This window comes from Physeter macrocephalus, chromosome 20 (assembly GCF_002837175.3).
Source record: "Physeter macrocephalus isolate SW-GA chromosome 20, ASM283717v5, whole genome shotgun sequence".
NCBI classification, from domain to species: Eukaryota; Metazoa; Chordata; class Mammalia; order Artiodactyla; family Physeteridae; genus Physeter; species Physeter macrocephalus.
This window is the reverse complement of record NC_041233.1, coordinates 81,300,418-81,311,569: the sequence shown is the minus strand read 5'-3', so window position 1 is coordinate 81,311,569 and position 11,152 is coordinate 81,300,418. Positions and strand designations below refer to the sequence as shown.

The following is an 11,152-nucleotide window of genomic DNA, read 5'->3' as shown; positions in this document are numbered from 1 at the left end:
GACTGGAAGTGTATCTCTATCTAGGAATCTTGGTAAAGCAACACCATCCCTAGATAATGATGATGTCAAAGTATTGAAAGTGTATTTAGATCGATGCTTCTGTGTCTGGGCTGCCCAGATGAAGACTAGTGTAAATTTATGTCACCAACCACAGCAGGCCCTCAGAGCTGCAGGACAGTCACAGTGTGGGTCTCTCCTGACGCTCCCAAACCACAATTTGAAATGTTCTCCACTTTTCTCAAATTGTCTTTTTCTTATTGACTAATAAAATCTCTCTATATTAAGAACTTGATCATGTTATTTGCAATCTTTTCCCAGATTTATTTGCCTTCTATTTTTTTTTTTTTTTTTTTTTTTTTGTGGCATGCGGGCCTCCCCCTGCCGCGGCCTCTCCCGTTGCGGAGCACAGGCTCCGGACGCGCAGGCCCAGCGGCCATGGCTCACGGGCCCAGCCGCTCCGCGGCACGTGGGATCCTCCCAGACCGGGGCGCGAACCCAGCCCCCCTGCATCGGCAGGCGGACGCGCAACCACTGCGCCACCAGGGAAGCCCCTTGCCTTCTATTTTAAAAAGGTGTTTTAAATTATCACAGCAATCCATATTTTCTGTGTTTTTCCCCCATTGTTTTCGTGTTCTCTCATTCATTCATTTATTTGGAAAGACGGACATGATTCTCCCTTCATGGAATTTACAGCATATATATATATATTTATAGTCTTACTTAAAAATTTTTGCATTTTTTTAGTATTTTCTTAGTGAGTTAATTTAAACCCATCTGGAATTTATTTTGTTATAGCATGTGAGGTGTGCCTATAACTTATGTCAATTTTTTTTACACATGTGGACATTTTTTCTGACCCTATTTATTAAATGTCTCTTTCCCATGGTTTTTAATTTTCCCTTTTAAATGAAAAAGTCATTAGTTAAATGAGTCTTTCTGACAGGGAAAATTTCCCCGCATTGTTCTTCTTCTCCCCCAGTAATTTCTTACCTCTTCTTTGTTATTTATTTATTTATTTATTTATTTTTGCGGTACGCAGGCCTCTCACTGTTGTGGCCTCTCCCGTTGCGGAGCACAGGCTTCGGATGCGCAGGCTCAGTGGCCATGGCTCACGGGCCCAGCCGCTCTGCGGCATGTGGTATCTTCCCGGACCGGGGCACGAACCCGTGTCCCCTGCATTGTCAGGCTGACTCTCAACCACTGTGCCACCAGGGAAGCCCTGTTATTTATTTTTGATATAAATTTTAGAATGATTCTGTCAGATGCCATAACAATATCCACTGGGATTATGACTGCATTTGTATTCCTCTTTTAAATTAATTGGGAAAAATATCCATCTTTACTGTATTCAGTCTTCCCATCAATGACCATGATCTATTTCTATAAAATGTTTTAATGTCTCTCAGGAAATACTTGTGGTTTTCCTGTTTCAAATTCTGTACAATTCTTGTTGGGATTTGTCCTTGAATTTTATATTTTTGTTTGCTATTATGAAATTAATTTTCTTCCATTCTGTTTTCTAATAACTTAGGAATTAATTCTTCTATATTTAACTTGTTTCTGGCTACTTTACTTAAAACTTGTATTAATTCTAAGTGTTCCTATGTATGTGGTATATTTCTTGCAAATAATTTTGTCATTTCATTAATAATAGTTCATTTTTAAATATTTCACATGTCACTGCATTGGGAAAATCTGTCAGAACAATGTTAAAAAACCATAGTGATAATACACATCTTTGCTCTATTTCCAGTTTTAAGAGGAATAATATCAATATTTTTGCATAGCTTCAGTTTTATCATCTAAAATGACGATGATAGTGTCTACCTTTGTTCACATGGTTAAGAAGCAGAAATAAGGAAATGACTGTCAAACAATATATAAATATAAGGTGGTAATGTGATTTATTTCTAAGATAGACTAGATTAATAGTCTTAACAGTGTGAGACTCAGAAGGCATTCGTTTCTCTAGAAACCACCCATTTCCTGTTTTCACAGATAAACTAAAGACTAACACCGACTTCCCAGATGGAGTTCTTTCCTTCCCTGTCAACTGTTTACAAGTGGTGGAGTCCTTCTTAGGTGGGCACAGAAAACCAGCATAAGAGCTTATTAAAACATCCACTGGTCTTGTCTAAATTCAAGTTCACCTTAGATTCCAAGCCCAATCATCTTTGGGATGCCTGTTCTACTTGGCGGGTAACAACAAAAGGAGTGACTTAGGATCTTATCCCAAGTTCAGTTTCTACAGAGTGGTTTCTGTCTTTGAAATTGACAGTTGGGAAATTGGGGTTGCACAGGAGTGAATCCGCTGTCTCCACCCTACTTCATGTGGGGGAGATCCTGGAAGGAGATGCTGTGTGGCTGTAACTGAACTTCCCTGTTTATTTCATCTGTACAGGCACCACGCCCAGGGTGGAGGCTACCCTGCTCTACCAAGTGAACCATCACAGTGGAAGTGGGTGGGCAGTGCGTCCTCCTGGGACCCACTCACACCTAGAATCCATCCATGGGCAACTGAACTGTTCGCCGGAATTGCCTGCAACTTCCCCTGTGATTAGGCTTCTGAGCCACTAGTTAAGATTGCTGTGCTCTTCTTAATGTGGTTTTTCAGCAACTCAACATATTTGTTCTAAGCAATTTAGACACCAGTCGGTGTTTGTAAAGACAATATTCCCAGGAAAAGTCTCTGGAGAGGCATGTAGTGTGCGACCATTTCATGATAAAGTGGGGATGGTGGCCATCAAGAGCTCATGCATTTGCTTCCCTGCCACCATTGCAATCTCGTCGGATGCCACTTTCCACATTGGTAAGTGGGTTGCTCTCTGCTTAAAAATGAGGACCTGGCTCCCCTACTTCTTAGTGGAGCCAGTAAAGCTGGTGACAGTAAAAAGAAACAATGCATAATGTTCATGATACTGCTGTGTGGGAGCCTGCTTAAGGCTTGGGCCCTAAATGGTTTTTAATCCCAGGATGCACTGATTGTGATAATGTGAGAGAGGCCAACTGGCTGTCTGTTATAAAATCATTGCAAATATGAGCAGAATAAAAAATGGTTAAAGGGATCTTGTTACAGATTCTGTTTATTCCATAAGGACTTGAGGAAAGCAAAGAGGCAATGATTCTGTTTGGGGTTTGTTCTTGAAAGATTACCTTTTATGTAGGTAAGTCAAAAGTTTAAAGAAGTAAACAGTTTAAGTACAGCCAGTTTTAGTAATTTTTCTATTGTTTGGCTTAACTGCTTCATAACGTAATAAAAAAACAACCTGCGGTACCTAACCAAGGACAAAGAATTCTTAAGATAAAAAAGCTGTAAAATCTTGCGAGGGCTCGTCTATAAAATATCATTTTGATTTTGGGTCTAGAGAAGGGCTATACATCTCAAATTACAATAAATCTCTAAAAGTCCTATAGTGATTTGTGTCAGCTTGTGCTGTAATGGACAACATTGCACCATCCCATGAAGTTATGATTAAGGAATTGGGGGAAAAGAGTGAGTGTTATTCTGGACTTTGTTTTGGCACCTTGCAGAGCTCAATGTTACCACAATTATTGGTTTTCTGAAATATGTCCCTATGCATTATTCTGATCAGATTACTTGCATTGCACAATCCTCTGGTGAATAACAGGACAATAGCACAAAATAAATCTCTCTCTCAAATTTAAGCTCCGTGTCTGTACACTGTTAAGAGGAACATCTACAGTCGTCCGATAAGGAGCTGTATATCTTCCCTAACTGAACTGGGGTTTGTTCTTCAATTATCTGCAATGGAAATTCACAAACAGGCAAATGACCGCGTGGCTGATGTTTATGTTAGGAACACGGTGTTGAAACATAGCTGGTGTTCTCACAAGCCCCATGTGATGAAATTCTAATTTCTTTTGTAAAAATGCCACAGCAGATCGGGTTGGATGGTTTTCCCCAATGTGTTACCCTTTCACCTCCAAGAAGTTTCTGGGCTAATTCTTTTGAAAATCTTCCTCCCCAGTGAGGGGTGGCTGTGTACGTGGGACCATCCCTTAAAATTTTGCACCTTTTCCTTTGAAGCTCTGTGAGGCTCCCCTCATTTAAAGGGGATAAACTGTTCTGTCTTTAGTTGTAGAATTTCTCCCAGGGAGTGGAGAGTGTGCCAATCGGGAAAACACAGGATACTTGTGCCCCGTGACCCTGCCTCTTGTTTCTTGAGCTGGGGGGCATGTTCTTGTTGAAAGGAGTGATGGGGGTGGGAGAGGTCTGGCACACACCCTGTAAAAATAGGACCTGTGCTCCCAGCTGAAGCCCTGGGAGCAGCCTGCTTCCTATGCGCCGCTGTATCACAGCCAGAACCGATGCTGTGGGCCCGGGCCAACAGCAAGCCAGGAGCACAGCTCTCATTGCCCCTTGTTGATGAGGAAACATCACATCTTGAAGTCATTTTTTCCTCTCTTTCTAGAAATCCTATTGTCAGAATGTTACCAGACCTCCTGATTTGGGTGTGGACCTCTTGGAACAGACTCATATCCTGGGGAAGTATCCAGGAAATGTTTATTCTTTATTTCAAAATTAGTTTTCGAAAAAAAATTATAAAAGAAAGACATGTTCACTATAAAAGGAAGCAAACAGTACAAAATAGGCTAAATTAAAAGTTCGCCCCCTGCCCCCGGCCACCAGCCCACTTCCCATGTGTCTGGGTCCTCTCCCCCGAGGGTGTGTGACAAGGACTTTCTTCTATCCTGTCACAAGCGTGTGCAGGGCACGTACACGAGAGGAACCGCATTTTACATACCCCGTGCCTTCTTGTTCTTACCTGATATATCCTGGACATTTTTTTTTTTCATATCTACACATACCTTCAAGCTGATGGAAATGAATCCTGATTAGTATTCCAGAAACAACTTTAATTTGTCCTCTACTCATAGATGTTGAAGCTGTTTCCAGTTTTCCTCTTTTACAGACAAAAGGAAAGCAAGAAAAAGGATAGTGCTTTAGAGCAAGTTTGGTATAAAAAAGACTCAATTCAAATCCTAACTTTATCACTCTCCGGCCATGCCACCCATCTCCTGTAAGCCAGTCTCCTCATCTGTAAAATTGGACTAAACGACACCCATGTCGCGTAGTTGTTGTGAGAATTAAAATAACTCACGTAGAGAGCGAAGACCAGGGCGTTGAGTACAGAAAGCTTTCTCTGTATCTCATCTGGAATAAACGCGCCTCTGTGTGTGTGTGTGTGTGTGTGTATGTGTGTATGTGTGTGTGTGTGTGTGTAAGAGAGAGGGGGGGTGGGCAGAGAGAATCTTTGTGAGATTCAATGAAGTGAGTGCATGGTAAGATTCAGTCTCCCTTGTGGAATTGCTGGGTCAAAGCCCAGGTGCGCTTTAAATTTGGGGGACCGTTGCCACATCGCCCTTCTCAAAGGAGCACGAAGTCCAGCTATTCCTAGGAAGTATCAGTGCCTTTTTCCCATACTACTGCCAGAACTGGATGATTCACAGGCTGGTAAGCCTTTGCAAATCTGTAAGTAAAAATGGTACTTTTTGCTATGATATGCATTTCTTGACTTACGGTTGTTTCATACTTTTGTGCTATTTCTTCTCTTGACAGCCCGTCCATATTTTTGGATATTTTCCTTTTGGGTTGATGAAATTTAAACAAACAAACAAGATGTGTTTGTTCTTCTTACATTCTGGAAAACCCCCTTTCACCCGTCATAGGTGTTGTGTGCATTTCCCCCAGATTTTCATTTCTTTACCGATTTAGTGTATGGAAATTTTGCTTCAGTGAATTTGACAAATTTTATTTAGGCATCGTTATCAGTCTTCTTTATTTTATCTGGGTTTGGGGGCACAGTTAAAACCACTTGGCTATTTCTAGCTTATTAGGAAAATCTATGCTTCTTTTAGAACTATCATGCTTCCATTGAGCAAGTTAAGTATTGTAGGTCTCTGGAACGTATTCATTCTATTCATATTCATCCTAACTGAAACTTTACCCCCACTGAACATCTCCCTGTTTCCACTCTCCTCCCAGGCCCTGACAACCACCATTCTACTCTCTAGTTAACAAATCTGTATTGTCCACCTGTAAATTGGTTAAGAGGGTGCATCTCATGTTGTGTTCTTACTGCATATAGCCCCAAACCAAACCAAACCAACAATAACAAAACCCAAAGGGGCAAGAGGAAGCTTTTGTAGGTGGTGGATATGTTTAGTGCTCTCATCATGGTGATGGTTTCACAGGTGTATGCGTATGTTCAAACTCATCAAATTGAATACATTAAGTATGTCTAAGTTTTTGTGTATAGCAGTTATATCTCAATAAAGCTCACACACACATGAGTATTTGGCCCAAGTGAAGTTAATTTTGGTGTAAAGTGTTGAAGTAGTGATTCATTCTCCCTTTCCCGAAATTGCTAGTCAGTCGTCCTGACACAATTTGTTGACCTGTCCATCCTTCTACACTGTTTGAATGGTAGCATTAGAACATTAACATTTCTATATGTTTTATTCATTTTTGGAGACTCTATTCTGTTGCCTGGATTTACATAACCATTTTTATTTCTGTGTCATATTGCCTTTTTTTTTTTAAAGTTACTTCTTTAAATTATCATTCAGGAAAATTGATTTTTTTTCTTTTAGTTCTAGTAGCTTCTTTTTCGTTTTTCTTTTTAGTTCTATTTATTTTCTTTTTGTTCTACAGTTCTATGAATTTTAGCACACGGTTGTATGTATTAAACTGCTTTAACTAACGTAGCTTTATCATATGTTTGTTAATGCAATTACTCTTCTCGTACGAAAGTTGTTGGCTCTTTCCATATGACCATTTTAGATTTTGGCCAATTAAAAAAAATTCCTCATTTTTAAAATCTGTGAATTTTAGGAGAATTGATGTCTTTTCACTATGGAGGTATGTCCTTCTACTTACTCAAGGCTTTTTTTATGTCCCTTCATTTAGTTAAATGTGTTTCCAATGTGCTTCTGTTTGCTTCTTACGTTTATACCTAAGACTCTTGTCTGGTTTCTTGCTCTTGTGAATGAGAAATCCCCTTCCAGTACATTTTAAAATCTATTTATTTTAAAGAAAAGTTATTGATTTTTCAATAACAATTTCATGACCAACAATATTAGTAATATTTTATTATTTCTGGTAGTTTTTTGGTATCTTGACTTTTTTTTTCCAGAGATACACTATATTCTCTGCTTTACTAATTTGTGTTATCTTTGCATGCTCTTCCTCCCACCTGTGTTTGGTTCATTCTCTTTTTCTTATCCAACTTCTTGAGTTGGAGATTTAGATCATTTTTCTTCAGCTTTTTAATATGCAACCAAGGCTTTCTTTTTTTCTCCCAATACTGCTGTAGCTATATCCCCAATGATTGCGAGTGTTGTTTCTTATTGGTCAGTTTTAAATATTTTTATTTTTATAATTTATAATAAACAATATACTAAGTAGTAATAAGTAAGTAAAAATTTATAATTACAATTTCTTTTGACTTTTTCTTTCTCATTCTTTGCCTTCTGTTTGGTTTTTAAAGTTTTTTCCTCTGCTCTCTTGGTTTGTAAACATTCTGTTATTTTGATGACTACTTAACTTTTTAACCTGTATATTTCTGTCCTCCTCTAGAAAAATACAAGGCTTTAAGAAGACGTTTGTCATTTCTTATGTTGAATGAATAACACTGGCCTCCAAAATGTCACCGTTAAGTATTATGTTGCCTTTTGGGGGGGGGGTGTGTGTGTGCGGACATGTGCATTTGTGCATGTGTGCACCATTTAAGGATGAATCTAACCTATTAAATCGTTTTTTAAATCAGAAAAGAACTTTCAATTTTATAAACTTTCTTCATGAATCTGTTTCTCACATTCTTGTCTTTGATCTACTGATCAAAGATTAAGAGATTTTCTTGTGTCAAATCATCTAAATGGTAATTGAAATCGCATCTATTCTTTATTCATTTTTGCAAAAAATACTTCCTGGGCATCACTCATGTGCTGTTCTAGGCAACAAGAGTGAGGAAGGAAGACCATCACCCTCTCCCAGCTTGCTTTTGTACATACCACAGACAAGAAGCCACAACTAAACAAGACGTTTGACAATTCACCGAGGTCAATAGCACTTTGAAGGAAGTGAAGAGGGGAACGTGATGGAGACTTAGGCGTTGCTGAGAGCATCTTGAGGCTGTGAGTGTTCAGCACGAGGTGAAGGCTTTCAGGCGCCTTGCTTTGAAAGCTGCTTTACTCATCATGAATATTCTTCTTGTTAGCACACTTTTACTTCCAATCTTTCTGTTTCTTACAGCATATATTTGAATTTTAATTTAATATACTTTTTAGGTGGTGAATTTATCCAGTTTATATCTATTGTGACAGATGTATTTTTAGAAGATGTTATGCATGATTTTATGTTATTGTTTCCATTTTTTATGCTTCCTTTGTATTCTTTTTTTTGCTCACACAGTCTGAGTGTGTGAGAGAGACACAGAGAGAAAACTGGACCAGAGAGTGAGTCTGTCTAGTAAATATTTGGGAAGATTATGTTTCATTTTAGTTTTTTTAGGGGTTACTTTCATAATGTTAATAAATTGCTTATACTTCTATTTCTTGATTGATCAACTTCAAATAATACCGATTTGTCCCAACCCATGAAAGATGGGGAAATATGTGGCTTTATATCCTCTTTTTTCCTCCCCATCTCTGGATTATTGTTAGTTTGTTATAATTTTAGTATTTTTGATTAAAATAAAACAGTATTGACTTTCTGCTTTATCCCCATAATTCTTACAATCTCTTTATCTTGATTCCGTATTTAAATACATGCAATGCTCACCACCAGTTCATATTCTCATTCCTAATTTCCTTATTTATTTTCCTAGATTGCATCTAGCCTTTTTTCCATGAAGGGCTCATGGATGCTATAACTGAGAAAAAGTTTTCTATTCAGTGTGGACACAAACAAATTGGCTGGGTGTGAAACCCTGGAGTCATACTTCTTCCCCCCAGTCTTTGGAGAATAGTGTTTCTCAAAGTGTGGTTTTCTGGGACCCCCTGCAACCTCAGAATTATCAGAGATTATCATACGGACCAGCAATTCCATCCTAGTGAGTCAGAGGTTCTGAATGTGGGGTTGGGAATACTGCTCTTTAAAGAGGCACCAGAGGTCCACCCATCCGCAGCTGAGGCTCAAGCATCAGTGCAGCCTGAATTGTTCTGTGGGCCCCTGGCTCTGAACCGTGCGCACAAAATCTCGGATCATCCAGGAATTTACCTTTGTTAGTTGATTTCTTTGTTCTGGTTCCTGTCCTTAAGGGTTTTTAAAAAAATACTTGAAATTCAGTCACTTCCTCGGGATATATCTTAGTGTTTACAGTCTTGTATCATTTTTTTCACTGGATTTGAGGATCAGGTCTTTCCTTAGTTTAGGAAAGTTCCTTCCATGATATCTGGGAATGATTTTTTTTTTTTTTTTTTTTTTTTTTTTTTTTTTTTTTGCGGTACGTGGACCTCTCACTGCTGTGGCCTCTCCCGTTGCGGGGCACAGGCTCCGGACGCGCAGGCTCAGCGGCCATGGCTCACGGGCCCAGCCGCTCCGCGGCATGTGGGGTCTTCCCGGACTGGGGCACGAACCCGCATCCCCTGCATCGGCAGGCGGACTCTCAACCACTGCGCCACCAGGGAAGCTCTGGGAATGATTTTATGTTCTGCTCCATGTCCTCTCCCTTTGGGGACCCCTCCTCCCAGCACCTCTCTCTATCCTTACTCTGATTAGTTTTCTTCATAGCAGTTGATAGTACCGGAACTTGGTTCATTTCCTTGCTTCTTCCCCGTCTTTATGATAAAGTCAGCTTTAGGGAGCTGGCGGCTTCCTCACTGCTTATGTCTGGGGTCCTGGAACAGCATCTGCACGTAGTCAGAACTCAATTATTCAAGAATTTTAGAAGGAACAAATGAATGACTACCTGGAGAATGAATGAAGTAGCCGCATCTGTGTTAGAACTGACTGAGTCTAGATTGGAACCTGATGTCTTTCTCTCACATGCATCACCTCCTCCTTGTAACCCTTCATCTTTCCATATCATTCTGTGAAGTTTCCACAGGCTTGGCATTGTCTGTTCAGATTCCTGCTGCTTTAATTGAGGTTTTCGTTTGGGTAACAGTTTTGTTATCTTAAATCTTATCCCCTTCTGCTATTCTTCATTTTTATCTCTATTTTGTGGTGTTCTCTGTTTTATCTCTTATAGTTCTTCTCTCAGGTATTTCTTCCATATCCCATTCTCTCTTAAATTTATCTGAGAATATAAAGAAGCATTTGCCTGGAAGATATTTTTCCTCGTCTTTGGAACAATTCTTTGAAAGCGTGTCCTTTGTCATCCTTTTTCCTGACTGTTCTATTTTCACTTGGGTCATGTCTTTGTCAGACCTTTATTGAAGAGCACTGCTCATCTTCCAGTGGGAACGATCCTATTGGGCCCTGCTAGTTACTCAAGGGTAGTCTGAGCCACAGCAAGGAGAGGGAGTGAGCTAGTGAAATAGTCACCTTGGTTTCTCATCTGTTCTGCATCATCGTCTAACTTCGGAGCAGGTTTTTCTGCATTTTCCCGTTTTTCACTTTGGCATGCCCTGGGAATGCATCCCAGTAAACTCATATTTTTAGTGGTTTTTTGTTGTTGTTGTTTAATTAGGGTTAAATGGTAAATAGTCGCAAAACTGATTGTCATTTTTCCTTCTCTCCTGTTTTTCTCCAGGTTGGAATTCAAAAGCCAAGAGTGCTCCTACAGAGGACCCATCTTCAGCAATGCCTTCCTTCCCATTCTGCTTCCTCCCAGTTTTTTCAAGACCCTCTCATTTTCAGTGGCATCTGTTTGCTGTCCTGGCTCTGCAGAGAGATGCAGGGTCCACCCTGGATGCTGGATGTGGTTCTGTGTCACTGGCGACCATCACGTGTTATTTGAGGTTTGCCATCATTTACTACCTTCACTGAAGCTGGAGCTCATTTTCCATCATTTTTGCTTTCACTGGTGGATTTTAGAAAAGCAAGCCTGACTTCACCCACTTTTTACTGGAGCAACTTTGAAAAAGTGGAGTGTGAAGTCCAGCTGGCTTTGGGTGGGGGGTCCAGTGACGAAACTGCTCCCAGCCCAGCTGCCCCTATTGCTGGATCCATATGACCCCGTGTGGT

At 39.9% G+C, this 11,152-nt stretch overlaps 1 long non-coding RNA gene across 1 annotated transcript; it reads left to right on the top strand.

The window, feature by feature from the left end:
- Positions 1-5,403: 5,403 nt before the first annotated feature.
- Positions 5,404-9,011, top strand: LOC102995905 (uncharacterized). Its single transcript, XR_449177.1, has 4 exons — positions 5,404-5,494; positions 7,601-7,675; positions 8,040-8,157; positions 8,850-9,011. It is a non-coding gene; the product is annotated as an uncharacterized lncRNA (long non-coding RNA).
- Positions 9,012-11,152: the final 2,141 nt, after the last annotated feature.